Source organism: Euprymna scolopes, chromosome 4 (assembly GCF_053919585.1).
Source record: "Euprymna scolopes isolate OS-2025 chromosome 4, ASM5391958v1, whole genome shotgun sequence".
Taxonomy (NCBI): Eukaryota; Metazoa; Mollusca; class Cephalopoda; order Sepiida; family Sepiolidae; genus Euprymna; species Euprymna scolopes.
The window spans coordinates 123,934,533-123,954,318 of record NC_136485.1 but is presented as its reverse complement, the minus strand read 5'-3'; the positions used below and the strand labels follow the sequence as shown (position 1 = coordinate 123,954,318).

At 31.2% G+C, this 19,786-nt stretch overlaps 1 pseudogene; it reads left to right on the top strand.

The window, feature by feature from the left end:
• The first annotated feature begins 1,023 nt into the window (after positions 1-1,023).
• LOC145274213 (U2 spliceosomal RNA) lies at positions 1,024-1,156 on the top strand (annotated as a pseudogene).
• The last annotated feature ends 18,630 nt before the right edge of the window (positions 1,157-19,786 follow it).

Here is a 19,786-nt window from a genome sequence, read left to right as displayed (position 1 = left end):
ATTTACACTTGGAGCAGATGTTTGCTTGTCTTAATAACATGCAATGTGTTCATTATATTTCACAAACAATCTATATAATGTAATTCATTTTTCTACTGTTTTATTAAATATAATAGACTAGCTGACAGCCCGGCGTTGCCCGGTCGTACAATACGCTTGCACATTTAATTTATGCAGATTGCGTATGTATGATTATAGAATCTATCTTCTATTGATTATTATATATTGCGAAAAATAATTTGTCCGGTGGACAAATTTGAAAAAATAAATAAATAAAAACGATAATGTCGTTTATCAAATTCCGTTTGTATTTGTTTACAATCGAACGTCAGCTTATATTTAGGCCTGCCTATCTTAAAACATAGGCTTTTTTCGCTTATATATAAAAGAAGGATTTTTACCTGGGGAAAAAAATTTACGTTACACCGGCCGGTGTAAAGTAGAATATTTCTATGTAAAAATTCTTTTTATCTATAAGAGAAACACTATTTATAAGATCAGATGTTTTCGATTTTCGATACTTATGAGATGAATTTATGTACTAAAACATCATTAAGAACACTGACAGATTCTATAATCATACATACGCTTTGTGTGAAATTTGTAAAAGATAAGCTCAGCCGTTTCGGAACCTATAAGGAAGAAACCCACACACGCAAAAAGTGAGTTTTATATAATAGTAGAGATAAAGATAGAAATTAAGAACTAAAAGATTTACACGGTTATATGTTCCATCTGTTACTTGGGCACATTTTTTATGCGCGTGTCGAGAAATATACGTTTTGTTTTTCTTTCGAATTTGCTTACATGGTCTAAGTAAGCTTTGCATAAAAGGTCGGAGTAGCAATTAAGAATAGTTTCTTATTTGTTGCAGCCGGACGAGTTCAAAAGCATTGTGTACAAGTATAAAAAAGCGAAAGATACTAAGATTGTTACCATTTTTCCAAAACATGTGGCAAATAATACAGTCCTAATGAAGAATTTTGTCCATGGTAAGCCATGGTTTGAAGGCAGTATTACAAGACAATTTCTTGGCCTTTTGGCCAAGATCAAAGTGTAGTATTTGTTCTTCAGATGCTGCACTTCCATTTCTTGTCCTCTTTCAGTGGAGGAACAGTCCTTCTCGACTGAAACAATTTTTTATTTTTGACCTTTTCTCCACGTTAAAAAACGACCCTGGTGTCTAACTCTGCCACGTGGGGAGGCATTGTAAATAGGTACAAGACAATTTTGTGGTGGAGACAGAACGAGCTGTGACACGAGAACACTAAGAGCAGATCGTTAAATGGACGATCCCATTTCCAGAGAAGATTGCGACTGATGTGAATGAGACCAAGATCCTTGAGAAGAAAAAATGTTCCGGTGCACGACCTTTTCTGGGCCCCTTTTCCAACATCAGTCGTATCTAGATAATTAAGTTGCACTATATTATAGTTATAAGTTTTTGGTTTTATTAGAATTTTTTAGATAACGTTCCTCGGAACATTGTTTAATTGATATGTTTTCTGTCAAACAAAAATAAGTTTCAGAATATGTTTACTTATTGATACACCGCATGACTCATCTTGATGGTTGTGTTTTCTCATAGTAAACGTTCTATTAAAACGTTCCCGACATTAACAGAAACATTTTTTGAATATCACAATCAAGATGAAAATAGAGGTAACACATACAAAAAGAGTAGAGATACAACACAAAAGCAACTAATTTATATAGTAATTGATCTTGAAGAGTCCAAATAGTTTTTAAGGTTAAAAAAAAAAACAATGCGAATACATTAATACAAGACTTCGGAATCTTGTTACTGTTACACTTTTTACTTTTCATCTTCATTTTTATTATTTAAAACATTCCCTATACGCTCACAATCGTTTTAAATATAATACAAAACTAAATGAATTATATTGTTCTGGTTTTCTTGTTCCGACATGGTTTTTTAACCGTCCTATTAAAACCACCCTTCATCTTTTATTTACTACTTTAAACGCCGAGACTTCTTTAAAAACAATAAAAAAAACCAAGGGAAGCATGCATGGCCCCTCGTGAGTGCACCGTAAAGGAGGCATAAAAAAAAAGTTCAGCATTTGCCCACCTCCCATTTAGCCCCCCAAATCCCCAAATACTGGTGAAAAGGAACAAACGGTGCAGTATTAGGCCTTAACATATGTAAATTTGAGTTCTGCACCATGCAAAAAAGAAATTACTAAGTCCATTACTTGCCCCCCCCTCACTTAGCCCAAACCCTAACCCTAACCCTAACCCCCCCTCACTTAGCCCCAAAGTCCCCAAGGCCTTAAAATATTTAAATTTGAGTTCAGCCCTATGCAAAACTACTAAATAGACAGACACAGAAAAGTTTGGACAAATATGGTAACATAGTACCCAAAATGGAGTGTTTTATTTAATAAGACAGCCCTCAAAGAGCCCCTACGGCACACCCAAGAATTATCGCGAAATATAGACAAACAAAATTATATGGAAATTTTTATAAAAATCCAAGGCAACAAATTTTTTTTATTAAGTGTCAATTTTATCCATTTTAACTCGAAAGGAACTTCTAAGAGGGCAACCGAAATTTTCCCGGAAAATCCGTTCTGTTACTTTATACTCGTATCATGTTTAATGTTTGTACAAAATTTCCAAAAATTCCAAAACGTTGTTACTGAGAAAAATACGGACTGACAAACGGACGAACGGACGAACGGACGGACATCAATTAAAGGAAAAGCCTGAAGAATATTTTACTTCTTTAGTACTTATATCAACTTTTTAAAAAAGAAGTTTTTATTGCAAACGTAGTCACTAAACCAAACAAAGTTACAACCGTAGGTAAAAAAAACAAACTCTAAATTGTAAAGAAACAAAACAAAATAAATTGCTTTGTTTTGTGATATGTTTTTTTTTCTATTACGGGAGGTGACGTTGTATGCTATCGGTCCTATATCCCTCAAACACTAATCATAACTTTTATGTTACCGACCATAGAATTTACATTTGGATTTAATTGTTTTTAAATATAAGTTCCTTATAGCTAGCAGAGTACATACTTTTTTAGGAGTTAATGTAAAAACAATATACATGAAGTATTAGTTTGTTTAGTGCAAATATATATCAAAATCGAATTTGGAATAAAATTATAGCTTCACCACATGTAAAAAAATATTTTTATGTGCAATAATTTATATCAGTTAGAATTTACAAGGCTATGTTTTCAGTTTTTTCGAGTAAAATTCATATATATATATATATATATATATATATATATATATATATATATATATATATATGAATTTTACTCGAAAAACTATGAAAACATAGCCTTGTAAATTCTGATATAAATTATTGCACATAAAAATATTTTGATAATATATATATATATATATATATATATATATATATATATATATATATATATATCAGTGGCAGGAAACTCAGATGGAGAGCTAAACAGAAAATTTGAGTGAAGTTTATCCCAAGGATGCAGTCCACAACTCTACATTAAAGAACAACGGTATGAAAACGGTTAAGCTAAAGTTTGCGATTTCTCATAAGTTTGAGTGTACCAAACTTTTCTTTAAGTGTTTTACATTTACTAAGTGGGATCCCTGTTTGCACTAAACAACCCTGAGTAAGAAATAATTACATATTTGGCCTGTGATGTCTCAAGAATATCAACTTTCCTGTGAATAGCTAGGTTAACAAGTTTGCTCGTATCAAATAAAATAGTTTCCGCGCATTCATGGTCTTGGGATTCGTTATGTTTATTTCTATCTACTTTACGACATCAAAACATGGATGTGTCACTTCTGCCGACACCCGCTTCGTCCTAACATTACCACCTAAGTGTTAGTGTTATTCATATATGCATATATGTAATATGTATTCATAATCTTGTCTAATATAATTGTGGGAGTAGATGTAAATATAGGCGCATGTGAACACCAGCTGTCTCAACAGGAAATTCCAAGCAACGCCAAACCTGCCATTATTTACCGGATAAGAAACTGAAGCAAACGTCTACTATTATTACTACCGTAGCCATGCTAAATCATGTTTTACACTTGGACTGATTCCCTGATATGTATTATCGCTTAACGTAAATATGTAATGAATTTTAATCTAAGTTCAAGGCGCTTAAATTTCAATCAACATTTTCGAAATTACCACTCAATTATTGGCATTTACGAATAACCCCTTTTCTTTTCTTTTGTTGACCACATTTTCAAATTTTGTGAATTTTCATAGCACACATTTTATGAAACATATGTATAATATGTCGGATTTTAACATCAGTCTGCCAAAGAATATATGTTGCGTATTACTTAATTAGCTATTTATTAGCTAAGTGGAATATATGCATATATATTGTAATTGTAATTTTCATTTTATATATATGTATATATGCATATATATCGAGAATACATGTATACATATAGATGCAGCTAATTAACTATTATTGTATTCCATTCGATTAACAGATTAGTACATTACTCCACAGGTACTGCATAAAGAACTTATAATAAACCAACGACTATAACTTTTGCCTGTTTTTAAAAAAATCTATTGTTTGCCTAAGCTTCAAAGTATTTTTGTTGTTAACTATGAAATATCACTTTTCTTATCTTTTGCAACAGTTACTTATTATGCGACCTTTTTATGTTCTAGTTATTAAAAAAACTTAGATATTATTATGTGTTGATAGTGAAGTGCTTTTGTTAAACACGGTTTAAGCAAAGTAAAAGAAAAAAAATGAAATTTTGACTTGATTAATACGAAAAATGACTTTTGTTTTAATTTTATTATGTTTACGTGCAATAATGTATATCAGTTGAAATTTATAAGACTATTTTTTTCAATAGTATTTTCAAGTAAAATTAAGATTTTACGGTATTTTAGTTTATTAAATTGTGATATATATATACATATATATATGCATATATATATGCATATATATATATATATATATATATACATATATCAAATTTGAGTCAGTCAATAAATTTTAAAATGTATGACGTGAAATAGGTAAATTTCAAATCCAAAGACTTTTATTCTATGTGAGACAAAGAATACATTTGAAGTATCCTAACTCCTTATCCTATAGGATTTCGATGTCTACAATCTCTTCAGAGGAGAAAACATTAGCAAATAATTATAATAGTTACACCTTATTTGCTAAAGTCAGTGAGACATGGAAAATCACAATTAAAAGTTTTTTTAAGTATTTAAATATCATAGAGTAAGGGAAGTTAATGAAAGGATATAAAAATTCGCATCCAAATTGCATGGTAAAATCCGAAGTGAATGTCTTTGATAGCAGTGTGGTAAAGTGATCCAAACTGTATTTTGAGTAATCCACATCACAAAGTAATGGTCCGAAGTAAGCATATTCCTGGAGCAATTTTCCTTGTTTATATAATGAGCCCGGTAATAAAAATTTTTATTTAAATTTTTTTTATTATATAGGTCCGATGGATCTGTTTATTAATAAACATATAATTTAATATATTTAATATTTTTATAATTATAGAACATGAGCTTCGAATTCCACTCCAAAATAACCTAAAATTGTTAATAAATTAAAATAAAACCACATTCAGTAGATAGGCTGCGCAAATAAGAGAAACTGAACTGATATGTAAAAACGAAAAACGAAAAAAGAAAAAAAAAGAAAAGATTAAAAAATTAAAAATTATTTAGATGGGATAGTACTTATAGAATGTGACTGCCAATAATATTTTGAAGACTTATAATCACAGGTTTCTTTTCCAGTTGATTGTTAGATAATTTTATTCTGAAGTATATATATATATATATATATATATATATATATATATATATATATATATATATATACTAGCAAAAGTACCCGTCATTGACTGGGCTCAAAAACAGCCTGCAGAAAATGGACTCTGATTTATGAAAGTATGACAGGTTATGAAAAGGAAGTGTTGTAATTTTGGGTTGAATTTGGGGGTATCACAACAGAAGCAAAATATGATGAAAGTAACAATAAAATAGATAAACACCATAATTTATTATATCATACCTGTTCACACTGAAACACTTATCACACTATTCTGTGGATCTATATTAAAAAACCTTGTTAAACTTTGTGACATATTTCCATTCTATGGAGGTCAAGTGCGAACGAACACCCCATGATTTTATTATACCATATTTCTTCAAACTGAAACATTATTATCTAAGTATACTTACGCAGATAGATATGAAAAGTCTTTATTAAAGTTTATGTCTATTTCCATTCTATGGAGGCCAGGCGCGAACGCAGACCCCACAATTTTAATGAACCACCGTTCTGACAGATCAAACATACCCATTTCTGTGTCTCGATACATCTTCTATCATTATATGTAATTAGTTTTTCTAAAATAGTCAACCCTATTCGTGACAAGACACGCACACACAGACATTCAGTTTTATATATATATATATATTATATATATATATATATATATATATATATATATATATATATATATCAGTAGAAAAAAACTTAAAATGGGAGCTAAAAAGGAAATTGTAGTGAAGTTTGTCCCGAGGATGCAGTCCACAACTCTACATTTGTCACAGACTATTTGACTAAGATGGGCATCAAGACAGGTCCTCACCTTCCATGTAGTCCAGACTTTGTTCATTGACTTTTGGTTATTCCCTGAGCTCAAGGAAAACCTTAGAGGCTGTCGTTATGAGAAAACTGATGAAATGAAAGAGATTGCAACAAGGGTCATTGACACGCTCATACAAGATGGCTTCCATAGGGTCTTCCAGAAGTCGTTGGAACGGAACAACAAGTATACTGTAACCGGAGGAGATTTCTTCGAACGGGATTAGAGTTTCATGTATGTACTCTCAATGAAACTGTTTTGAACCTTATTGAATACACCTCGTATTAATGTTAATAGTGTCATTATCTATATATTAATACGCTAACGTGTGTTATTTTCTGTGTCACGCTTCCATCTGGGTCGTTTAATTGTTATGTACTTCCATATTTTGTTATAATTACTTTTACCAAGAATTCTTCATAAGTTTTAGTTTCAGTTTCGATTATAACTGAACTTAAGACATCTATATTTTGGTAAATAATTTTATCAAAAATTCTACGTAAGTTCCGGTTTCGGTTTCGACTATAACTGATGGCACTCCAGTAATCTATTTTTTCTATAACATTTTTTTACCAAGAATTCTTCATAGTGTTGGTTTCTGTATCGATTATAGCTCAAGGAACTTAAGTTATATATATATATATATATATATATATATATATATATATATATATATATATATATATATATTCAGAGTTTCTATTTCGGTTTCGATTCAAGCTAATGCACACAAGTCATACGGATATATATTTTTTTATTTTTGAAATCGCAACTTTATAATATATAAAAATCGATAGAAAATTAACTCTATAATAATATATACGAAACCTGCCAGAAATAAAATATTCGTGCTAGCTTAGATAAATACTTTTGCAATTTTAACAAAATAGCTACAATAATATCAGAGCGTCGCCGTTTACACTGAACATAGAATGACAACATCAATATATTATATATTGAAGATTCCACTGTGGAATTTTAACAGGTCCCGCTAGTGAATTATAGATGTATTTATTTTCGTTTTGATCCTCGCAAGTATTTAAATACACGTATAATTTAATAAACATTGCTAAACAAACGAGATATTTTTCGCGAAATGCTACGCAGATATTAAGAAATAACATAGAGATAACTATGTAGATAACATGGATTGTGTCTTTGATGATGGATTTTGGTGTGAAAACAGTAACAAAACGTTTTGAGAATGAAGATAAATATTTGATTGTTATTAGATTTTAGTTGAGCTGTGATCGTTAAAAACTATGTACATACGCATATATATATATATATATATATATATATATATATATATATATATATATATATATATATAGGCCGTAAGCGTCATATGAGCGGCCACAGTAGAACAGCACCAATTGGCATCCCTCAATGTCAGCTTAAGTGTGACCTTTGCAACAGACTGTGTAAGAGCAGGGCTGGTCTGAAGAGCCACATTCGTTCCCACAGAAAATAGAAATTGATGCATCTTGATCACATCTCCACATGTATATATGTATGTGTGTATACGTTGCATATATGTGGATATAAATAATAATAATAATAATAATAATAATAATAATAATAATAATAAAGATATTTCAAAAATACATGAAAATGAATGAGTAATCAACAATAAAGCAAGGGAAAGATGGTCTGCTTCTGTTAAAAAGTGACAATCACCATATATATATAAATTTATATATATATATATATATAAAGTATACTTATATAATCTCTACTATTATATAAAAGTCACTTGTGTGTGTGTGTGTGTGTGCGTATGTGAGTTTCGTCCTCATAAGTTCCAAAACAGTTACGCCTATCTTTTGCAATTTTCACACAAAGGTGATTCACATGTCTGGCAATGTTCTAATATATGTTTTTTAGATAAATTCATCGGATAAGTTTCGAAAATCGAAAAACTCTGATCCTAAAAATAGTCTTTGTTATAGATAAAAACGAATATTCACAGGGGAATATTTTATGTTACACCGAGAAGAGAGATAATAAAATCTCAACAAATTATTTTTTTTCTTAAAAAAAAATGCAGATTTACTGACATCTGGAAGTAAACTCAGTGGTAGTGAATTCGACTACAAGTCGAATTACCCTTTGTCAAAGCTCAGGTGTAACCAACAATTGTATTTTAATTTTTTCTTATTAATGAATTAAATTTACGATAAAAGAAGAATTACGATTTAAAATCGCTGAAAATCATTTTGTTCGTTCGTATATATTATAACTAAGCATTAATCAGAAGTGACTTTCTAGGGCATTCATCCTTAATCCCAAATATCAGCTGACATGATGTTGTAAACAAACACAGAAGAAATTTGATGAACGACATGATTATTACTATAAAAAATTTTTTTTTCGAATTAGTACACCGGGCAAATTATTCCTCGTGATATAATCAACAGAGGATTGATTGTATAATAATTCATATGTAATCAGCATAAATTATCATGTTTAAGTGTATTGTATGGCCGGACAACGCCGGGCGTTCAGCTAGTAAATTATATATACATATATATATATATATATATATATATATATATATATATATATATATATATATATATATACTGTTTTAAATATAATGGGCGGAAATCTCTCGAAAGCTCTTTCAGCTATCATCTCATCAGGAGAAAATCGATAGCGTAAAATAATAATACTATGTCGAAAGTAAAGAGTTCTGATGGGGAACTATTGAATGTGCCAAAAATACGAGGACACTAAAATAAAGTTTATTAACGTTTAAAAAAACGATTAAAATATTGGCGCAACGAGGGGGAAATATATATATATATATATATATATATATATATATATATATATATATATTTGATTGTCCGTGAGTGTGTGTAATGAATCAATAGATTTGAGTTACAGAGGATATATTCTTGTGACATGGGGAGTAACGCGGAGTGATTTTATCTTTTGTAATTTCTTAAAATCTGACAGTGAGGTCTCCAAGGCGAATGATAAAAGAACTGAAAAATTTATGAGATACTAAAACATTAACACATTTGGAAGGTTTAGTATTAAGCTAAATTTAAAAAGGAACGTTGTACACCGTGCTAGCATCAATACTACGAGTGTTGAGCCTAAAACATATCTATAATGAAATGATTTTAAAATTATTGGATATATTTCGAATATCTATCGTGATTATACATATATATATATATATATATATATATATATATATATATATATATGTATATATATATATATATACGGTACAATCACGTTGACACACGATTTCCCGCCGGATAACCGAAGTTAAACAACGATGAGCCTGACCAGTACCAGTACCAGATGGATGACCATTTGAGAAGGTTAGACGCTGTATGTACCGCGCCGTGTCACAAGAAATTTCCAGGTTGGTATCTAGAGGTGCAATTGTTCTCTGAAAGAGATGCATCCCTAGTCTTAGTCAAGACATGCGTCTAGGAAAAGGTAACTCTGATGGCGTCAGCAGCAGAACGTTGGATGGCCATGAAGGAGTATGAATCTGTAGCAAATCAACGGTTCTATGGTATTAAGTTACGTTATTCGACTGCAGCTATGCGGATGATCTAAGGACAACGGATAGGTGCAAACAGGCGAATAAGATGTCACTACACTGAAGAAAGGAATGCCAACCTACCCCATGTATTCTGCGAAGTTCAAGCCAGATGATTTTTTCAGAGAAATCGGACCAACAATTGACCGAAGTCTATGGAGAACACTAACCATGATTTCATCTATGGCTTGAATACACAAGATAGATAGATGGTGAGTATCGTGGATGTTATATTTTTGTAAAACCTTAGATGGTGTCTCTACGAAACTGATTCTACAAAATATAAATACAAAAATAAAGCTTAATATATCGTTTTTTTTCTCGTAATTGAGGTCATCACTTATCAAAGTAAAGAGGGCATTCTAGGATTAAGGTTAATAAGTGTTAGGTAGTTAGTAAGACAACTCCATAATGATAAGTAATGGTTGTACTTATATTAAAGAGGACCGGTTAACTAGAAGTTATTTGCATTTGACTTGAAAATTATTATGCTACAATCAGCCAAGACACAGAAAGAGATTGAGCAAAATTGTTGACTGTTGCTGTATTTGCTACAAACATTTTTACAGGGGGCATGAATAAGAACTATCCACTTTGTTAGAAACATCGCTAATTGAGGATAAGGGCTGACTAACAAAATCAGGGAAGCGAGAGGTACAGGGCTACTCAAAATATGTTTTTATTTTTGAAATCGCAACTTTATAATATATAAAAATCGATAGAACATTCATTCTATAATGATATATTCGAAATCTGCAAGAATTAAAATATCATATTTAAGTGTACTCTGCGACCGGGCTTTGGCGAGTGTTCGTGCTAGCTTAGATAAATAGTTTTGCAATTTTAACAAAATAGCTACAATAATATCAGAGCGTCGCCGTTTACACTGGACATAGAATACCAACATCAATATATTACATATTGAAGACGCCTCTGTGGAATTTTAACAGGTCGCTCTAGTGAATCATACATGTATTTATTTTCGTTTTAATCTAAGCATTAATCAGACTTTTGTACTCTCCATCACATGTAAAATTAGTAGAATGATTCAAACAAGAGAATAATGTATATTCAAATGAGAGGAGCCAGCAACATTACTTTATTATTTAATAATTACATTTTTTCAATTATTATTATGAGTTTTTAGGTTTATAACGCGTTTTGATCATTTTCTCTTCTGGTGATAAATGTTAAATTTGTGGAAATAACTGGCGCTTTTGAAGAATCATACTATCCAATTAAAAATCTTTTAGTGAGGTGTAGTTAGGGTCGAGTTGGATAAATTTGATGGAATTTAAGATTAGGCGTGAGTCAATGAGGATTCATCTATTATTTATTATTTTATTATTTTATTTTATAATTCTTTTTATGCCTGCACGTGTAAGGACTTACATGTGTATGTGTGTGTGCGTGTGTGTGTGTGTGTGTGTGCGTGCGTGCGCGTTTTTTATGTGTATTGTCATGAAGTTTTACTGTCACCAATCTTTGATTGGAAAGATAGTATCTCTTGTGATTTCTTTTTTACATTCGCATGTGTGTGTTCCTGTATGTGTGTGAAAGAGAGAGAGAGATAGAGAGAGAGAGAGAGAGAGAGAGACAGACAGACAGACAGACAGACAGAGAGACAGGCAGAAACAGAAATGGATTTTGTTTGTAGAGAGCTTACATGTGTGAGTGTGTGTGTGTGTGTGTGTTTGTGTGTGTGTCAATACCTTAATGTGCCTATTCATATCCGTATGTTTGTGGGTGTACTTTTCACGTATCCTATCTTTTATGTAAATTGTGCGTTAAAACTTCCAAACGCTCTCTATTTATTATACTATGAAAGATAGCATATAATCATATAACATTAGATGTAAGAAGATTATCACCCGCCTATAGCCATTTATGTAACCAGTAAGTACGTTTGTAATTGGATCGAGTTCAGAATTCGAAGACTGTCTTATTTTCCGGAGGTGCAAGTTTCGTATAATATTAGATTTACTTTAGGCTTTATTGAAATTAAAATCTACCGGAACGTTATTTTGAATAATCTAAACAGGAAAATGGAAATACAAGAAAGCAAGCGCAACAAAATCAAAATGAACATAAAATTTTGGATGGCTTTGAACGAGCGCAATCTAGGTAAGACTTCGCACATCTGCTAAACAAAACATTAGCCGCAGTTTTAATCGAAATCACATGTTACGAAAACATCAGGTGTGTAAATAAATGTGAGGAATAATATTGACATCAGGGAGATCATACAATAATGCAATCATCACACCTGTACGTAACATAAATCCTTTAACCTTAAGATGAAATAAACATTGACGAACTCAGGTGAGCGTTCAAGAAAAGCAACTTGAATTATACTTGTCACTAAATTATATTTGTCTATGAATGAGAAACATCAAATAAAAATAGAAACATTATCGTTGCGTTGTTTATCGAAACTTTCTGCTTTTTTAACGAGCATCCGTTCAGCATTGGACATGACATATGCATGATTTATCAAATATGTGAGAGTATTCATCGAATACATAACACACATACAGACATAATGAATGATTTTGCGCTACGAAACATGTACTGTAAAGAATTATAAGTGTTAACGGAATTAAAAGAATGAATTGTAAGATGCCCAACATTATGAAAGTTGGAATCTAGACTTTTGTCATTTATTTGTACATATACATGCATATTTATTTTACGGGTTCAGGAAAAAAAAATGACAATATAAAACGTCATTAAAATGACCAATGCAAGACGGATAGTCAGAATTCAAAGTAAATTTCTAAAGAATTCTTTTGGAAATTGAGTTCAATCGACTTTTCTAAGTCTTTATCAGGGTTACAGATTTGATCTTACACTAGTGCACCTGTAAAACGTCAACATTAGTTATATCATGTCAATCAACTCCTTATTTGTATTTGAAAGCGGTACAGACAATATCCTCGATAGCTTCACACACATAATACTCCATTAGCTGGAAACCATGTATATCAGAAGTGAGATTTTAAGATTGGCATATTTGTAGAATTTTTCAGACAACCATTTTTGGGTTCAGTCGGAAGTATGACACAAAACTAACGCTGACTTGCCATTACATTATATATACAAATGTAAGCAATTTTGGGCATATTTGAAAATTAAGGTTATCGATTGTAAACAAAATTAACCGTAGGATAGTATTAGAATCTTACAAAAAGCCTACAAATGTTTATGTAGTTTCGTATCATAGAACCAAAGATATGAACATTACAATATCCAATTTGGCTATAATTATAGATATATCCATATGTATATATAGATTTGTTGTCGTTGTTTGTTTTTTTTAAACGATAAATACGGTTAAATAGTGCCTCGACTCGAAGCTCCTTTTTATTTACTTAAAAAATCGCCCATAATTTATTTAGACGTATATAACATTTTTATTTATCTTTATTATTTTTAAAACAGTAACATACGTATAGAAATACCACCTTTTTGGCAATTTTATAAGTTCCAAATATCAGCGACTAATGAGCAGAATTTAACAAGAAAAGTCTCGTTGGAAAGCTAATTACCTGAATTGTGTAATAGGCTATGTGGCATTTGCATTCAAGGTCGGATATTAAAGCGTCACCCAGAGATTATGTTTGATCTTTTTTTACAGCCATAAAATGTTTCGGTAAAGATGCAATATCATTCCAACCTCAAAAAATCCTTTAAAATTACAACTATTATTGGTGTTCGAGAGTGCTGAAAACGAAAATTACGTATAAAATTCCAGGAAACGAGTAGTTTCCAGGATATGAAGAAATTATAGTTTCAAAAAGTGCGGGGTCACTTTTCCATATTCCTCTTACGTAAAATGAACGCCCACTTTATGGCTTTATTTTTGGGGGCGTCTGTTATTATTATTTTTTTTTAGGTGTTAGTTTTTTATGGCCTGGTAAATAAACGCAAAACCTAACTTAAAAACGTTGTTTCTGTAAGTTTTCGAGTGGTCTGAAAACAAATATCACATTTAAATTTTCCGCACATAAGTATTTTTCGGGTGCTAAGTAAAAATATGCGTGTGATTGTTCATACAATGATAGCCACCACTTATAACATAAAGAATCACATTGCTTAATACCCGTAAAAATACTCATTTGCGGAAAATTTAATGCGATATTTGTTTCAGCACACCCGAAACATATGAAAAACAAGTTTTTTAAGGTACGTTTTGTGTTGGTCTACCAGGCTATAATTATCAATTAAACACCACCCCTAAAAATAGCAGACGATCCCTCTCTCCAAAATGGTAGCTACAAGTGGGTTTTCATTTTACGTTAAATTAATATAAAAAGTGATCCCCCTCTTTTTAAAACTATACTTTCTTAATATCTTGGAAACTACTCGTTTCATGAAATTTTAAACGTTATTTTCGTTTTTAGAACTCTCGAAAACCTGTAATAGTGATTTATTTAAACGATACTTTGTAGGGCGGAAAGATACTGCACCTTTACAAACGTTTCAACTATGGTCATTTTTTTCCTAGTTTTGCATATGAATTACAAAATATATAATATTTCCCCAAACCTCCTGGCCTTGATGGAGGGGGAGACTAAAACTTTATCCTATGGTTTCAAATGATCTGAAAAACAGCATTTGATTCCAAATATTTCTCATATTTTATGTCTTCCATAAATAAATACATTTTTAGGCTTATTTGATACTGGATATATTCATAATCTATTTGCAAAAACGGGAGATATAACATAGGAAAAATATTTGGAATCAAGTCTCCCTTTGCTGTTATTTCGGATCATTTGAAACCATTGCAGCAAGTTTTAGTCTTCCCTCCATCAAGGCCAGCAGTTTTGGGAATATATATATATATATATATATATATATATATATATATATATATATATATATATATATGTGTGTGTGTGTGTGTGTGTTCGGTCGAACTTTTTGAAAAAAGATTCTTGTTTTTTCAAAAGATTTTTTGTATTCCTACACGTCAACATGGGAAATAAACACAGAAAAAGATATAAACATATATTTTTCGTATTAATTTTTTTATTCAAACGCACACACACACACACACACACGCACACACACATATACGTTTCCCACATATATAAAACCCTTTATATATATTATATATATATATATATATATATATATATATATATATATATATATATATATATATATATACTAGCAAAAGTATCCGTCGTTGACTGGGTCCAAAAACAGCCTACAGAAAATGGACTCTGATTTATGAAAGTATCATAGGTTATGAAAAGGAACGGTTGTAATTTTGGGTTGAATTTTGGGGTATCAAAACCAAAGGAAAATATGACGAAAGTAAAAATAAAATAGATAAATGCCATAATTTATTGCACCATACCTGTTTACACTGAAACAGTTATGACAATATTCTGTGGATCTATATTAAAAAAACCTTGTTAAACTTTGTGACATATTTCCATTCTATGGAGATCAGGTGCGAACAAACATCCCATAATTTTATTATACCGCATTTGTTCAAACTGAAACATAATTATCAAAGTATACTTACGCAGATAGATATGAAAAGTCTTTATTAAAGTTTGTGCCTATATCCATTCTATGGAGGCCAGGCGCGAACGCACACCACACAATTTTATTATACCATCCCTAGTTAAGTTAAAACATACTTATCAAAGTAGTATTATGTACATCTATATCAAAAGCACTTGTAAATGTTTTTTTTCATTTTTAAATTTTTTTTCTCCATACTTTGTTGACCAGGCGCGAACGCAGACCCCACAATTTTAATGAACAAGTGTTCTGCCAGATCAAACATACCCATTCCTGTGTTTCGATACATCTTCTATCATTATATGTAATCAGTTTTTTTTAAATAATCAACCATATAGGAGCCTATTCGTGACCAGACAAACACACAGACACACATACGCACACAGACATTCAGCTGTATATATATATATATATATATATATACTGAGGAAGACCGAAGGCTCGGTCGAAATTATGTGCTTTTGGAAAAAAAGATTCTTGTTTTTTCAAAAGATTTTTTGTATTCCTACACGCCAACATGGGAAATAAATACAGAAAAAGATATAAACATATATTTTTCGTATTAATTTTTTTATTCAAACGCACACACACACACACATACGTTTCGCACACATACAAAACCCTTTATATATTCATTCATATATATATATATATATATATATATATATATATATATATATGCGCATCTATAATAATGGAAAACAACACATTATTTCTTCTGTTGAATGAACATGAACTATTTATGCTATAAAAATAAAACAGTATACAAGCCGCTGTATCTAATATTAATCTCACTTTTGAATAGAGTGAAAACAGAGTTGCTGATCTAACAGGTGCAACACTGTTGTCCAAGCTTCAAATCCTGTCTCATCGCTGCAATGACTCATCCATGTACCTGTTTTTCAAATACTTTAATGCTACAAAAATAGTAAAAGAAAGCAATATAATACATTATCTAGATAAATCCAGTATTAAAACCCTCTTTCAAGATGATATATTTATGCGACAGGGGATAATTTAACAAACCTCGGTGTTTATTTATCAAGTAGGATGAAATCAATCTGCATTCAATTCTATTGAATACATGCAAGTTGTTTAGTTGTATAATGTTCTGGCATATTATAATGAAGAGCAGCACCGACACCTTAAGAAAATATTAGTTTAATTCTAATATTCACACATTTAAATAGTAAAAATTAATTCTGATATTCACACACTAAAATAGTAAAATATGAGCATATATTGTACACAGTTATTTTCATATTGCTAATAATTTACCAATATCATTATGATTGGTGTTATGTTTACAGATATTATTTAAGATGAACTCTGTTCACAAAATGGTTGGCTTTTTTATATAAATGAGAACTGCCTTCAATATTAATTAGAATACTGATATTAATATGATGATGACCCTTGTATGTCTAACAAGAGTCTTTTATCTATACATTTGTAACATAGCGCGATCGCGCGTATGCAAATGCATGGGAAATGACGTCACCGAAAAAAAAAAAATAAAAAGAAGGACGAGCAAGTTCGAAAAGATGATCACGTTAGAGACGTCACAACTTTAGCAAGACGTCATGCGTGGCGGGAGAATGAGAAAATAAATGTAGTTTTTTTCACAACGGGAAAAGGCGAGTTGAAGTTCTTTCCTATTTTTGTCTACTTTGCAATTGAGGCTACAACGTGTTGGGTAACGTTACCCATTTGTGTTTACTTATAATGCACATAGTTTCCACTTATAATCCAAGAGAACCTATATTTCGTCAGTCAAAATTATTTATAATGAATAATATATAAATCCAAAGCAAAATAAACTACACATTTAATTGTTACATATTTTCTGCGTTTCAAAAGGGTATTTAATTAATATTGATAATATATGCAACCACACAGACATACACACAGACACACACAGACACACACACACACACACATATATATATAAGTAAATAGATAGATAGACACATAGATATGTATATTCTGTGTGTTTTGTATGTAGTGGTTTTCTGTATACATGGCATATAACTTTTATCTAAATTACTATCTGAAGTAGTTTATCTTTAAGCTGATCAGAAGTTTGGGCGTTGGTCGGAAGTTTGAGTATATTTCTGCTTGGAACCAGTCCAATGCTAAAGTCACGCATGCCTGCAGGGTTGACTCTGGGATTAAGACGTCTTATCGTCAATGGCGACCAGTATAGTAAGCCCCGCCGCACTCTTAAATAATGACTATCTCTCTAGGCAGGACACATCCGGAGACTTCGGCCACTTCCGCTTGCTTCGACCGCTGAACGTAAGTCGTGACGATACAGCAAGGAAACTATCGTTAGTAATTAGAATCGCGTCACGATGAAGCAATGTTGGACTGTCGAGATCACTGTGAGTTACGTGAATAACTCGCCGCAAGACAGAACACCGTCGCTTGATTATCTTATATAACACGTCGTTTAAGTAATGCAGCGGACTTTTAATATATCCGGCTATTAACGTAGAGGAATTGATTTGGAAGCGCTCTCGTTTCTCTTTGATATATTTGTCCGTTGACATTTCGGCTGTCATTTTTCTTAACTATATCTATCTACATAGATATAAAGTAGAGGATTTTTATATCTGGCATTAAAAACCTACTTTTTCTATTTAAAAAAAATATTAAAACAACCTTCTTTATATACTCAGTCATGGATAAGCGAGCGACTTCATGAATGTAAACGGATTAAACATTCCAAAGATTAAACTTTGAAAAAAAAACGGGCGTTCATTAATTAATTATTTATTTTTTTTATAGTTTCTTCTTAGATAAATGATTTCATTTAAGTTTAATGCTAAATTCTGTTCAGGCATAGTTTCTACATCGTGCATGGTTTCGTAGAATTTAGAATGAAAACGTTATAGCACACGGACATGTTTTTATATATGTACATATACATCTATACATTTATATACTCATAACATTGAGATTTTTATTGTTTTTCTGACATTGATATTAAAAGTCTACATTTTCTATTAAAAATTATTACAATGTAATTTTAATATTTATTTATTTATTTGCGGACTGTTATCGTCATCAAGATAGAGTTAAGAGAATCAACATTCATATCCCGTCGCGTTTAACCAAACCACCTGACGAAGGCTAGAGGAATAGTTGTCCGAAACGTCGTGAAGCAACAAATATAAAGATGAGGATAACAGTCCGCAAATAAATACATATACAAGTTACTCATTTCAAAGAACGTTTTTATATACTCAATCATGGATATGCGAGTGACTACATGGAAGTTAACTAATTTGCATTTCCCTTTGACCAACAAGCGTTAATTAATTACTTATTCATTTCTTCTGGTTTTTATTAGACGATTGGTTTCATTTAACTATTACACTGAATTCTATTCATGTATAGATTTTAGATTCTATATAATTGCGTAGAATTTAAGATGAACACATTCTAACACACACACACACACACACACACATATATATATATATATATGTGTATATATAGGTATTTGGACAATGTGAAAACATTGTTAATTCACTGCCCGCATAACAGCAGCCGAATAGCGCAACGGTTAGAAGCACCGACTGTCATTTGGGCGGTCGGGTATAAGTTTCCTCGTCGGCGTGTGCACGAAAATTCTTTACCAAACACCTCGTTAGCTATTTGGTCTACAGAGTTGAAATTTGATATATAGGTATTTGAACCTATAGCACACTTTCGATTTGGGTTTTAGCCAGCAAAATCAGTGCTAAGGGGTAAAAAAATGAAAACAAAACAATTTATCTAGGAAAGGCAAGCCGAATACAATACTGTTACTTTTGAGCATGCGCAAATTTAAACATTCATAGCTCAAAGTCGCTTCATTTTTAAGATTCTGCATTTCTCTGTCGGTAGCTTGGACGGAAACGAGGCTGGACGGATAACTAACAAGTAAGCTAAGTACTAAACCTTCTGCTTTCGATTCCATCAGATGGAATTGAAGACATATTTTATAACTTTTGAAATGATTACAATATATTAGATAATAATCTATAGCGAATTGCCGCTA